Source organism: Chrysemys picta, chromosome 1, assembly GCF_011386835.1.
Source record: "Chrysemys picta bellii isolate R12L10 chromosome 1, ASM1138683v2, whole genome shotgun sequence".
Classification (NCBI taxonomy): Eukaryota; Metazoa; Chordata; order Testudines; family Emydidae; genus Chrysemys; species Chrysemys picta.
Window position 1 is genome coordinate 1094687 of NC_088791.1, and position 14967 is coordinate 1109653.

General features: G+C 46.3%; 1 protein-coding gene across 15 annotated transcripts in view; it reads left to right on the top strand.

The window, feature by feature from the left end:
• The window catches only part of SHANK3 (SH3 and multiple ankyrin repeat domains 3), a 703681-nt gene that overhangs the window by 566557 nt on the left and 122157 nt on the right, over positions 1-14967 (top strand). The gene's annotated exons all lie outside the window — the stretch shown is intronic.

The window sequence follows — 14967 nt, forward strand, 5'->3', positions numbered from 1 at the left end:
TGAATAGCGTAGCTGAAGTTGCGTATTTTAGGTGGACTTACCTGTCTGTGAGGACAGCGGCGAGTCGACAGCCACTGCGCCGCCGTCAACTCCGCTTCCGCCTCTTGCCACGGTGGATTTCCGGAGTCGACGGCAGAGCCATCGGGGATCGATTTTATCTCGTCTTCACTAGACGCGATAAGTCGATCCCCAATAGATCGATTGCTACCCGCCGATCCGGCGGGTAGTGAAGACGTGCCCTCAGTCTTCCAGCAGCACACCCCCTCACTCTCAGCTCCTTGCGCCTCTTGCTCCCAGCTCCTCACACTCGCACCACAAACTGAAGCGAGCTCCTTTTTAAAACCCAGGTGCCCTGATTAGCCTGCCTTAATTGATTCTAGCAGGTTCCGGATTACTCTAGTGCAGCCCCTGCTCTGGTCACTCAGGGAACAGAAAACTACTCATCCAGTGACCAGTATATTTGCCCTCTACCAGACTCCCGTACCCCACTGGTCTGGGTCTGTCACAGGTTCTTTAGGCAAAAGGCTGAGATAGGTGATGACTATGAGTACTTTTGGCGGCAGAGGAGTAGGGGTCAGAGAAGTGCCTTTTTTTCCTAGTGACCCATGTTGGGGAATTGTGTTGGACATCCTGGGAGCTGGAGCTGGAGCCTGAGCATTGGGCAGGGATGGAGAGCTCTGGTTCTCTGCTGGAGAAGGACTGAAAGGGTGCTGTGTGCCTGTGAGAGAGAAAACAGGGACAGGTGTGTTAGAAATGCCATAGTTTAGATAGGGCTGGAGTGTTCTGGGACTGGAGGTGGTATGTGGTTTGCTGCGTTTGAGACAACCCCAAGATAAAATGTAAGGAGATACAGCACTCAGCGTGGAAATAGTGAAGAGAACGGGGTCTCTGTGTTACACAGCCATGCTTGGCCTGGGCCACGCGGGGCTGGGAGGCATTCGGAATGGAAGGGGTCCTAGGACTTGGTTTGGTGTTTGAATACAAAGCTGCACTTGGAGCTGGGTTTTTATGTGAGGTGCTTGGCTGTATAGAGAAGGGGATAGGCTTGATGGTGCTTTGAGGATATGATCTCTGCTTACTCCTCAAACAACAAAGAGTCTGGTGGCACCTTAAAGACTAACAGATTTATTTGGGCATAAGCTTTCATGAGTAAAAACCTCACTTCTTCGGATGCATCCGAAGAATCACGAAAAGCTTATGCCCAAATAAATCTGTTAGTCTTTAAGGTGCCACCAGACTCTTTGTTGTTTTTGTAGATACAGACTAACACGGCTACCCCGTGATGCTTACTCCTCGGCACCCATGCTTGTATAAGGCATTGGTCGTTGCAGGAGAATGGGATAGGCATTACAGAACGCGATACGATATGAACAAATTGTCACAGCTCTTTATAGGAAAACAGTCTCTCCAACCACATTGAAATCCTTCAAGTGTGTCAACAAAGGAGTGAATAAATGTTATGCTGTTGAGGTTCTGAACAAGACAATCAGTGTGGTGTCTGGGCACCTTTGGGGAGAACTGGTAGATGTAATTTATATGAATTTAAAAAAAAAAAAAAAAAAAGCCTTTGACAAAGTCCCTCAAGAGGGGCTGGTAAGGGTACTGTGTGGTCCTGGGTACGAAGCAAAGTTCTGCCACAGATCAGAAACTGGCTAAGAGACAGAGAATGGCAATATGTGAATAGCGGGGATTCCCCAGGGTCTGTGCTCGGTCTAATGTTACATTTGTTTAGTATCTTAACATCTTGAAAAAGGCTGTGAATAGTGAGGTGGCAATTTGCAAATGACACAAAATTATTTAAGCCAGACAAGACTGGAGTGGACGGTGGGACTTAACCAAGCTAGGTGAATAGACAGATGAATGGCAGATGGAATTTACTTTTGACAAATGCAAGGTATTGAACATGAGAAGGAACCATTTGAACTACTCATACACATTACTGAGTTATAACTTCACTGTGATCACTTAGGACTAAAGGCCTGGTATTGTGAGCAGCTTAATGAAAACATCTACTTGGTGCACAGTGGCAGTCAAAAAGCAAACAAAATGTTACGTTGTATAAAGAAAGGAACAGAAGATATTACTGAAATTGTTGTAATATCATTATATAAGTGGAAGATACAGTTTGGAATGCTGTATTCAGTTCTGGTCGCCCCATCTCAAACGAGAGAGAGAGAGAGCAAAAACAGAAAGGGTCCAGTGGTGAAAATGACCAGGAGCATGGAAAGACTTCGGTATGAGAAGAGAGTGTAAAAGTTAGGGTTAACCTGCATACTCCCATTTACTCGCTAATAATACAATAACACAAAGGCTTAGTCTGTGCTATAAAGTTTTGCTGGCATTGCTGTGTCGACAAGAAATGTGAAAAAAAATCACACCTCCTAGCTGACTTCGCTGTGCTGGGAAAACCCATCATGTTGATGCGGCTATGCCGACAGCAGAGTACTTCTGTCAACTTAACTAGTGTCGTGTGGGGCAGTGGTTTGGCCAAGCCGTCAGAATTCCTTCTCCTGTCAGCTTAACCGGTGACTCCAGCAGGGGGCTCTGCCAGCAAAGGCATACTGATATAGCAATATTGGCAAAGCATTTGTAGCATAGACCAGCCTGCAGATGCTCAATGAAACTGAAATGCCATGTGTTCAAAACTGATAAAACAAAATACTTTTTTACATAAAACATAATGAACTTGTTTAATCAAAGCCACAAGTTATCATTTAAATCAAGAGTTTAGCAAGATTCCAGAAAGGATTAGGTATTACTTTAGATAGGATGAAAGTGATAAAACTTTCATGCTTCAGAGAATAAGCCAAATGCTTACCAACAAGGAGGAAAAGTCCTCTCTGAGCCGATTATTCCAAAAGTGTTGGGTATGTGGTTTCTTGTACATTCTCCTGAAGCAGCTGATATTTAGCACTATCAAAGACGGGAGACTGGGTTAGGTGGACCATAGGTCTGATCCAGTGCAACAATTCCTGTGAAGTCACTGGGGTGGCTAGTGTTTGGTAACAGATTGAGTTGCACTGGGGGAAACCTGGCTGATGTCACAACTGTTCGGTTAGTATTAGGGCGAGGAGACTGTTTGGGATGTTGGGATTATATTCAGGCCATTGATGCTTCAGTTGGTGTTGAAGATTCTGGGAGGAGGCGGTTTCCGTGACATGGCTGGTTTGGGCATGTGGCAAATAGCTCTTGTTGCCTTAGAGCGGCAGGCTGGAAAGGGTGTTAGGGTTATTATAGGATGAGGATTGGAATGGAGAATGAAAAGAACTGGGGCTGGTGTTGAGTAGCATGGTACACCTATTTGCCTGGCTGCCCATCATCACTGGTAAAGTTTGCAGATAACACAAAAATTGGGGGAGTAGTAAATACTGAAGGGGACAAGTCACTGGTGCAAAGCAATCTGGATCGCTTGGTAAACTGGGTGCAAGCAAACAATATCAAATAAAAAAACATAATAGGAGGACCAAAAAGATGCCACCATGGCTAAATAGCAGAGTAATGGAGGCTGTTAGAGGCAAGAAGGCATCCTTTAAAATTTGGAAGTCAGTCCTAATGAGGAAAATAGGAAGGAGCACAAACTCTGGCAAGTAAAATGTAGAAGTGTAATAAGGGAGGCCAATACAGAATTTGAGAAGCACTTGCTGAAGATGCAAAAACTCAGTAAAAATGTGAAAGTCCATCAGGAGCAGGTTGCCTGCGGGTCACGTTGTAGTGGGGTGACTAGATGACAAATGTGTTAAAGAAGAACCCCAAAGACAAGGCCACTGCAGAGAAGCAAAATGAGCTCTTTGCATCAGTCTTCATTGCAGAGGATGTGGGGGAGAAACTCACATCAGAGCTTTTCTTTTTGAGTGACAAATTTGAAGTACTGTGCCACATTGATGTGTCAATGGAAGAGGTTTTAGAACAAATGGATAAATTAAACAGTAATAAGTTATTAGGACCAGTTGGGATTCACCCAAGAATTCTGAAGGAACTCAAATATGAAATTACAAAACTACTGGCTGTGGTATTTAACCTTTGATGAAATCAGCCTCTGTACTGGATGACAGGAAGATAACTAATGTAACACGGATTTTTAAAAAGGGCTCCAGAGGAGCTCCTGGTAACTACAGGCTGGTGAGCCTAACTTTAGTACTGGGCCAATTGGTTGAAACAGTAGTAAAGAACAGAATTTTCAGACACGGAGATAAACACGATTTGTTGGGAGAGAGTCAACATGGCTTTTGTAAAAGGAAATCATGCCTCACCGATCTGTTAGAATTCTTTGAGGGAGTCAGAAAGCATGTGGATATAACGTACTTGGATTTTCAGAAAGACTTTGAGAAGGTCCAATTCCAAAGGCTCTTAAGTAAACGAAGTAGCCTTGGGATAAGATGGAAGGTGCTCTCATGGATCATAACTGGTGGAAAGATAGGAAACGAAGTAGAGGACTAAATGGTCAGTTTTCACAATGGAAAGAGGTGAACAGTGGAGTCCCCCAAGGATCTGTACTGGGACATGTGCTGTTCAACATAGTCAATAATGATCTGGAAAAGGGGGTGAACAGTGAAGTGGAAAAGTTTGCAGATGATTCAAAATTATCCAAGATAGTTAAGTCCAAAGTAGATGGCAAGGAGTTAGAGGGATCTCACAATACTGGGTGACTGGGCAACAAAATGGCAGATAAAACTCAATGTTGATAAGTGCAAAGTACTGCACATTGGAAAAAATAATCCCACCTATACATAGATACAGAATGATGGGGTCTAAATTAGCTGTTACCACTTAAGAAAGAGATCTTGGAGTCAATGTGCCCAGTTCTCTGGAAACGCCCACTTGTTGCCCAGCACTGGCTAACAATATGTTAGGAACTACTAGGAAAGGGGTAGAAAATAAGAGACAAAATATAATAATAGCACTGTGTAAATTCTTGGTGTGCCCACATCTTGAGTGTGTGTAGTTCTGGTGGCTCCTTCTCAAAAAAAATAAATATAGTGGAACTGGAAAAGGTTCCGAGAATGACAACAGAGATAATAAAACATATGAAATGGCTTGCATAAGAGAAGATACTAAAAGGGTTAGGGCAGTTCATCTTAGAAAAGAGATGACCAAAAAGGAGATATGATAGAGATCTACAAAATCATGAATAGTATGGGTCGTACTTACCTTTCGTGGTATTTTATCTATGAATAGTGTTTACCCTTTCACACAATACAAAAAACAGGGGTCACCTGATTAAATTAATAGGCTGCAGGTTTAGTACAAACAAGAAGTACTTTTTCACACAACACGCAAGTAACCTGTGGAACTCATTGCCATGGGATGTTGTGAAGGCCAAAAATGTAACTGACTTCGGAAAAGAACAGGATAAGTTCATGACGGGTAGGTCCATCAATGACTCTTAGCCAAGATGGTCAGGATGCAACCCCATGCTCTGAGTGTCCCTAAGCCTCTGGCTGCCTGAAGCTGGGAGTGGAAGACAGGGGTGGATCACTCCATAACTACCCTCTTTTGTACACTCCCCCTGAAGCTCTGGTATGGGCCAATATCGGATACAAGATACTGGCCAAGATGGACCATGGTCTGACCCACTATGGCAGCTCTTGTGTTCTTAATGTGCATTTTAATACAGCTAAATGTATACGTCTAGGAACAAAGAATGAACGCCATGCTTACAGAATGTCCTGGGAAGCAGTGACTCTGAAAAAGATTTGGGGTCATGGTGGTTAATCAGCTAAACAAGAGCTTCCAGTGTGGTGCTGTGGCCAACAGGGCTAATGTGATCCTGGGGTTCATAAACGAGGGAATCTCTGGTAGGAGCAGAGAGGTTATTTTACCTCTGTCTCTGGAACTGGTGTGAACTGCTGGAATCCTGCCTACAGTTCTGGTGCCCACAATTCAAGAAAGATGTTGATAAATTGGAGAGGGTTCAGAGAAGAGCCATGAAAATGATTAAAGGATTAGAAAACATACGGTATAGTGATAGACTCAAAGAGCTCAATTTATTTAGGTAAACAAAGAGAAGGTTAAGGGGTGACTTGATTACAATCTATAGGTATCTACATGGGGACAAATATTTAATGGGCTCCTCAGTGTAGCAGAGAAAGGCATGTTCCAATGCCTGTAATTTGAAGCTAGACAAATTCAGACTGGAAATAAGGTGTAATTTTTTTAACAATGACAGTAATTAACCATTGGAACATTTTACCAAGGGTTGAGGTAGATTCTCCAGCACTGACCATTTTTAATTCAAGAGTGGCTGTTTTTTCTAACAGCTCTGCTCTAGGGATTATTGCGGAGCAGGCCTCTGGCCTGTGCTGTACAGAAGGTCAGACTAGATGATCACAATGGTCCCTTCTGGCCTTGGAATCAGTGACTCGGTAATCAATAATATGAGGTTGGAATTGCTGTGATTTTCTTTGGAAAATAGAAATATCCCAAATAGTGAGAACTTGTTCCCCTCTTGGCCTCAGCAGCTCCTTTAGAGCAGAGATCTTTTCTTCTGAAAGCATCTTTCCAGCCAAGGGGAGCAGTAGACAGATACAACGGTGTACAGGTGCATCCCCCAGGTGGCTGATATGGGTTGCCCCTGTTGGGGAAACCCAGAAGGGTTGAACCACATATTTTGGATTAAGGTGCCATGAACCAACAGTATATAGGAGAAGGAAAATTCTGATTTCAGACTGGGCCAGAGAGCAGCAAAACTCTGATTTCAGATCTGAGCAGTCCAAGCTCACTAGCTTTCAGAGGTAGTGGCCTAGGGTGGAACTGCTGATACCTGTTCCTAGCAGGTCAAGAGGCCATGACATGGCATCCCCAGGAGTGCATAGGTTAGGTTGGCCTAACAAGCTAGTACATCTGAAACTCATTTGTTTCAGAAGCAATACAGCAAACTGAAGAGTGCAGAGGTGGCGAGATAATATCTAAGGTGCTGTCGGCTCAGTACAGCAAAGCAGATTAAAACAATTTGAAGGAGAGCTCTTGTCTCGCCATCTCTCACTTCACTGGAGATCTCGAGAGTGGAAAGAGATCAACTCAATGACATTGTTTAAGCAAAGACTTCAAGGTGCTTGAGAAAATTATATACCATCTAGCTTAAATTGCAGGGAAAGTCTTTGTACTAGTTTCCAGGTGTGAATGGATGTCCCCCAGCGTGCAGTACGGAACAACTGGATCAGAGCAAAATGACAGGTTTGTGGATTTACTCATCCGCCTCTTCGTTTAATAAATTGCAAGGAGAGCCTAAGAGCCAGGCTGTGGTGGCAGCCCCGCCTATTGGTAAGGGTCTGCGGCAACACGCGAGGAGGGGAACCCAGGCCCTCCCACTCCACCAGGTTCCAATGCGGGGGCTCGCTTGTGTATCGTAAGGCAGCAGTCCATTACCTGCAGTCCAGCTAACACTCTCCCCTGGTCTCTTCCTACCTCTCTGCCCCTCCTTGGTGGCTGGCAGTTGTCCCCGGCAATCTGTTCCACAAGTCCCAGCTCCGGGCAGTAGACCTCTCCCGGGGAATGCCTTCCTGGCATAGTCCTGCTGCAGCAGTGAGCGCGAATCTGCTTTTCTCCACCTGCCACCCTGCTGTGCTGAAGTCCCCTGTGTTAAGTCCCTTTCTCAGGCCAGTCAGAGCTGGGCTTCCCAGGCCCAGAGCTGCTCCTGCCCCCTTAACTCTCCAGTGGGAGGTTTACCCGCCCATCACATATCTGCAAACTTGAGCAGTGATGATTTTATGTTCTCCTCCAGGCCATTAATAAAAATGTTAAATAGCATAGGGCCAAGACCTGTTAGCTGTGGGACTGCACTGGAAACAGACCGTTCAGTGATGGTTCCCTATTTACAGTCACATCTGGGGATCTATCCGTTAGCCTGCTTTCAATCCATTTAATGTGGGCCATGTGAATTTTATCTTTCTAGTTTTTAATCAGAATGTCATGCAGCGTCAAATCAAATGCCTTCCAGAAGTCTAAGTATATTACATCAACTCTATTATCTTTATCAGTCAAACTTGTGATCTCATCAAAACAATTGCGTTAGTTTGACAGGATCTATTTTCCATAGAACCCTGTTGATTGGCATTAATTATATTAACCTCCTTTAATACTTTATTAATTAATTCCCATATCAGATTGTCTTGCCTGAGTCTGATGTCAGATGTCAGATTGACAGACTAGCCAGGTCCTCCCGTTTACCCTTTTTAAGTCCTGGCACATTAGCTGCCTTCTGGAACTTCCCCAGTGTCCCGACCCTTATTGAAAATCAGCATTAAGGGTCCAGCGACCTGCTCAGCCAGCACTTTTACAGATCAAGTGCAGGGGGGATGTCAGAGCGTGTGATTAATAAACCCAGCGATCCCACTCAACCGGGGCCACGGCCCTGCTGCTCTTCCTAGCCGGGCCCATGCAGCCCTACTGTTTCCCCTCTCCAGTTTCGGTTTGCCTGGTTTCATTTCCCACCTCTTCCCCAGCCCCATGCTGCAGATGTTTCTTGGGGATGAGACCCACAGCTCTCACTTTTCCACCTCCCTCAAACTTTGGGTTTTCTCTAGGGCCCAGCACTGTAATGCCTAAAAGGCAGTTCCTCATGGCACTGGCTTCCAGTCCAAGTCCAGCCCATCTTTGAAGAGATCAGGGTGGAGAGACTCCTTTCCTTCTCCTTCACTGGATTGCTTCTGCGCTTTCCTTTCCTAAGGAGTCATGTGTGTCCCTCCGCCCCCTCCAGTCCTCTAGAGCAGCACAGCTAGTAGGCAGCGTATGTGCAAAGAGCTTGACTCCAGTGTGCCATTCAGGATTATATAAAAGGAATCTCACCCAGACTCCTCCTCCATTCCTTCTGAGCTGAAGTATGTGGCCTTAGAGCAGGGATCGGCAACCTTTGGCATGCAGCCCGTCAGGGAAAGCCACTGGCAGGCCGGGATGGTTTGTTTACCTGCAGCATCCGCAGGTTCGGCCAATCGCAGCTCCCACTGGCCGCGGTTCGCTGCTCCAGGCCAATGGGGGCTGCGGGAAGCAATGGCCACCACATCCCTCGGCCCGCATTGCTTCCCGCAGCCCCCATTGGCCTGGAGCGGCAAATCGCGGCCAGTGGGAGCTGCAATCGGCCGAACCTGCAGATGCTGCAGGTAAACAAACCATCCCGGCCCACCAGCGGCTTTCCCTGATGGGCCGCATTCCAAAAATTGCCGATCCCTGCCTTAGAGCAAACTCTTCTGTCCTTTTCCTGGCGTACACCTTATTTCTTGCCTAGTTTCGACCCAGTGGGTCCGTAGTTCATGATGTGGAAGTAGTGACTGAAATGTGCTGGGCACTGTGCAAATATAGCGCCTGGTCTCTGCTCCAAAGAGCTTGCAATCTAGAAGGAAAGCAACAGACAGAGGGCAGGGGTGAAGAATGAGGCACTACAGCAGAAGTTGCTGGCATTGTTCTGCCCTTCTGCCTAGCCATTACTAGCTGGTCAGCTTTTTGTAGGCATTGTGATGTAAGTGGCTCTCAAGGAGGAATTTGAAAGAGACCAGGGTAGTTCAGCTGAGCATCCATGTGGAAAAGGGCTGGTGTTCAATAGCTAGTGTGACAAAAGCTGAGTCTTTGGCAGACTTTTCCTGTAGTTTTAGCTGTGTGCTTGTCGAGCGGCCTTGGCTGCTCTGCGTAAAATGCCTGCTTTGCAGAAGTGTTTGTTATAAAAATGAATTTATATCCCGAATTTTTCATTCCATTCTAAGATGCTGGCTAGATCGTCGGGCTCAACGGGTAGTGATCTACGGCTCGATGTCTAGTTGGCAGCCGGTATCAAGCGGAGTGCCCCAAGGGTCGGTCCTGGGGCCGGTTTTGTTCAACAACTTTATTAATGATCTGGATGATGGGATTAATTGCACCCTCAGCAAGTTTTGCAGGTGACACTAAGCTGCGGGGAGAGGTAGATACGCTGGAGGGTAGGGATAGGGTCCAGAGTGACCTAGACAAGTTGGAGGATTGGGCCAAAAGAAATCTGATGAGGTTCAACAAGGACCAAGTGCAGAATCCGGCACTTAGAAAGGAAGAATCCCATGCACTGCTACAGACTACGGACCGACTGGCTAAACAGCAGTTCTGCAGAAAAGGACCTGGGGATTACAGTGGACGAGAAGCTGGATATGAGTCAGCAGTGTGCCCTTGTTGCCAAGAAGGATAATGGCATATTGGGCTGTATAAGTAGGAGCATTGCCAGCAGATCGAGGGAAGTGATTATTCCCCTCTATTCGGCACTGGTGAGGCCACACCTGGAGTATTGCATCTAGTTATGGTCCCCCCACTACAGAAGGGATGTGGACAAATTGGAGAGAGTCCAGCGGAGGGCAACAAAAATGATTAGGGGGCTGAGGCATATGACTTATGAGGAGAGGCTGAGGGAACTGGGGTCATTTAGTCTGCAGAAGAGAAGAAAGGGGGGATTTGATAGCAGCCTTCAATTACCTGAAAGGGGGTTCCAAAGAGGATGGATCTAGACTGTTCTCAGTGGTACCAGATGACAGAACAAGGAGCAATGGTCTCAAGTTGCAGTGGGGGAGGTCTAGGTTGGATATTTGGAAACACTATTTCACTAGGAGGATGGTCAAGCACTGGAATGGGTTACCTAGGGAGGTGGTGGAATCTCCATCCTTAGAGGTTTTTAAGGCCCGGCTTGACAAAGCCTTGGCTGGGATGATTTAGTTGGTGTTGGTCCTGCTTTGAGCAGGGGGTTGGACTAGATGACCTCCTGAGGTCTCTTCCAACCCTAATATTCTATGATTCTATTCTGCCCTTGTGTGAGAGGGCAGGACCCGAGGCCAATAGTAGCAGAGTTAATAAACTGATTCTGTGAAAGACCCTCAAAATTATCCTTCCAACAAGGGTGGAGCTGGGGAAGGCACCCGTAAGAGTCCCAGTGGCTCTGAGAGAACAAGCAGAGAGGGGCAGCAAGTTATCCATCACAGGTGTTTCTGTAGCAGTCATTCATTGAAATGCCTAAGCACTGAATAAGCAAATTAGATCTTCGTGGCAGAGTCCACACTGGACTCCATAGAGGACTCTGCTTTTCATCCTTCTGGGGGCTAGGAAACCCTACTTGCTTTCCACTTACCCTTGAGTTGGAAAGCTTTAATAAACAGGTGAGGCTTGCAAACTGTCCTACAAATAGTCAGCTTTTGGGCTAATCTAATCTCATCTGAAAAAAAGGACAAGTAGTACTTGTGGCACCTTAGAGACTAACAAATGTATTTGAGCATAAGCTTTTGTGGGCTAAAACCCACTTCATCGGATGCATGCAGTGGAAAATATAGTAGGAAGATATATATACACAAAGAACATGAAAAAATGGGTGTTGAGATTCCACCACCTCCCTAGGTAACCCATTCCAGTGCTTCACCATCCTCCTAGTGAAATAGTGTTTCCTAATATCCAACCTGGACCTCCCCCACTGCAACTTGAGACCATTGCTTCCTGTTCTGTCACCTGCTACCACTATAGCTCAGTGGTTTGAGCATTGGCCTGCTAAACTCAGGGTTGTGAGTTCAATCCTTGAGGGGGCCATTTAAGTATCTGGGACAAAAAAAAAAAGTTGGGGATAGGCCCTGCTTTGAGCAGGGGGTTGGACTAGATGATCTTCTGAGGTCCCTTCCAACCCTGATATTCTGTGAGACCTCATCAATGTCGAATAGAGGGGAATAATCACATCCCTTGATCTGCTGGCAATGCTCCTACTTATACAGCCCAAAATGCCATTAGCCTTCTTAGCAACAAGGGCACACTGTCAACTCATATCCACGGTAACCCCCAGGTCCTTTTCTGCAGCACTGCTGCTTAGTCACTCGGTCCCTAGTCTGTAGCAGTGCATGGGATTCTTCCATCCTAAGTGCAGGACTCTGCACTTGTCCTTGTTGAACCTCATCAGATTTCTTTTAGCCCAATCCTCTAATTTGTCTAGGTCCCTCTGTATCCTATCCCTACCCTCCAGCGTATCTACCACTCCTCCCAGTTTAGTGTCATCTGCAAACTTTCTGAGGGTGCAATCCACACCATCGTCCAGATCATTAATGAAGATATTGAACAAAACCGGCCCCAGGACCGACCCTTGGGGCACTCCGCTTGATACTGGCTGCCAGCTAGACATGGAGCCATTGATCACTACCCGTTGAGCCCGACGATCTAGCCAGCTTTCTATCCACCTTATAGTCCATTCATCCAGCCCATAGTTCTTTTGCATAGAGACTGTCCGGTTTGGCCAATGTACATGGTAGAGGGGCATTGCTGGCACATGATGGCATATATCACATTGGTAGATGTGCAGATGAACGAGCCCCTAATGGTGTGGCTGATATGGTTAGATCCTATGATGGTGTCCCCTGAATAGATACGTGGACAGAGGTGGCAATCTCAACTAGTAGCTCATTCTACATGTAACCCTTCTGCCCCTCTGAGTTGGCAGCAACCAAGGGCCGGGTTCAGTATCTAGGGGTTCCGTTTCAATAACGCAATGCAAAACCGGCTCGAGCTCCCACCCAGTGACCTGGGACAATTACATACCACCCCCCAGGCGCCTCTAGGAGGCAATACTTCCCCTCTCGCAAGCACGGAGTCTGAGTGTAGCAAAAGCCTTTTAATAAAGGAGGGAAACAATGCGGCATTATGTTGGGGAAACACCACAAACAGGATTCATAACACAAACCATGAGCAAAAGACCCACCTCCAAGTAAGTTTGGCAGTGTCCTTTTCCCCCTCAGGGTCTTAAGTCCAGTCACCCCAAAGTCCAACAACCCCAAAGTCTCTGTCCCTGGTCAGTGCTGCCCCAGAGTTCAAAAGTTTATCTGCAGAGTTTTACCCCCCCAGCCAGGGCAAAAATGGGGGGGGGGGCACACGGGATGTTAAGGGGCACCTTACGTGGTCCGAGACCAACTGCCCCACCTCTCCGTGGAGTTCTGCTGCAGTCTTTACCACGAATGGCTCCGCTCTACCAGCCGCGCTGCTCCGCTCCTCCAGCCGTCCCCACAAACAGCTCCGCTCCCCGTTCCGTGGGCTGCTCCAACCGACCCACAAACTGCTCAGCTCTGCTAGTCGCTCCACTCCACCAGCCGTCCCATGAACCGCTCCAGCTGCCCCCGCAAATGGCTCAGCTCCGCGCCGCTCCGCTCGCTGTTCCATGGGCTGCTCCAACCGTCCCACAAATTGCTCGGCTCTGCCAGCTGCTTAGCAATATATCTTCAGGCTCCCCCACTGGTTAATACAGCACTCAGTGATCTCAGCTCAGCAATTTTAGCTCTTTTAGTGATTTCAGCTTGTAGTAGGGGAGCCCCAGTGCTGGTGCACCATTGGCCCAAAATGAATTCAGTTCAGCAACTTCTAGCTAGACTCCTAGTGGAAGCAAACTTAGTTCTGCTATTCAACAGTGGAGAGAGGGGGGTAGTGCAATTGGTGTTCCAGGCCCTTAACAGAGGCCCATACCATCAGATACACATACCTCTCTCAATTCACTGGGTTTTGTAACCCATGCCCCTTGTCTAGCGAGTGCTACTTAGTTACTGGTGAGTCCCTCTGTCATACAACAGTTCCACTGGCCTTGATTCACAGAATCAGGGTAACAACACTTTATTTTTCCTGCCCCAATAACAGAGAAACTGGGGATCCTACACCAGCCAAAGTAACCACTTTCAGTTGTTGTTGTCCCAGGCTAGGTGGGTGTGCCTATGCAAACAAGATCAGCCCCTGAAGTTCTTTTCCACCCTCGCCATAATTCACCACCAGATGTCAGGGTAGAGCTTATCCTGACTCTGCTTACATCCAATTGAGCAACCTCAGCAAAGAGTGCTCTATCGCTGGCTCTCCCAAGGGGAATTGTGACTTGGACAGTTCTCTACCTGCACGGCCACAAATGTTCTAAAAGAAAATGCACCCAATAACTCTCTAAATTAACATAATGTCCAAGAACGGCACTAACAACACTCTCTCCCACCCAGCCTGGCCCTTCAGAGAAAACATCAGAAGAGTACGGGTTCAAATGTCAATTCTAAAGGGCTGGACATTAATTTCATAATGGCTCATAGGCTAAATGGAAAAATAATTTACTCTTTGGCAAAGAACCTTGGATGTATCTCATCTTTAATTTAAAAGCAAGAAAATGTCGTATTCTCTCTCCCTCACCCTCACTCCCTCTCTCTCTCTCTTTTAATTGTCACTATCCCAGTGACCTGTAAAAGAGTCCTTCAGAATGCAAAGCCTTCTAGGAAAGCAATGCTGAATTTTTAATAAGAGCTTCTGTTGTAATGTACATGATGAATATACATACATCACCCCTGAAGTCCAGCCTATCTCATCTGCAGACACAGTAAGACAGTGGCTCTCAACCAGGGGTATGTGTACCCTTGGGGGTATGCAGAGGTCTTCCAGGGGGTACATCAACTCATCTAGGTATTTGCCTAGTTGTTGTGTTATGAGAAGGAGTAAATAACACTTCCTTATTTACTTTCTCCACACCAGTCATGGTTTTATAGACCTCTCTCATATCCCCCCTTAGTTGTCTCTTTTCCAAGATGAAAAGTTCCTCTCTTATTAATCTCTCCTCATACGGAAGCTGTTCCATACCCCTAATCATTTCTGTTGCCTTTTCTGCACCTTTTCCAATTCCAATATATCTTTCTTGAGAGGGCTGACCACATCTGCATGCAATATTCAAGATGTGGGCGTACCATGGATTTATATAGAGGCAACATGATATTTTCTGGCTTATTATCTATCCCTTTCTTAATGATTTCCAACATTCTGTTCACTTTTTTGACTGCCACTGCACATTGAGTGGATGATTTCAGAGAACTATCCACAATGACTCCAAGGTCTCTTTCTTGAGTGGTAACAGCTAATTTAGACCCCGTCATTTTATATGGATAGTTGGGATTATGTTTTCCAATGTGCATTACTTTGCATTTATCAACATTGAATTTCATCTGCCCTTTATAGCTCTTCACAGTCTGCTTTGGACTTAACTATCTT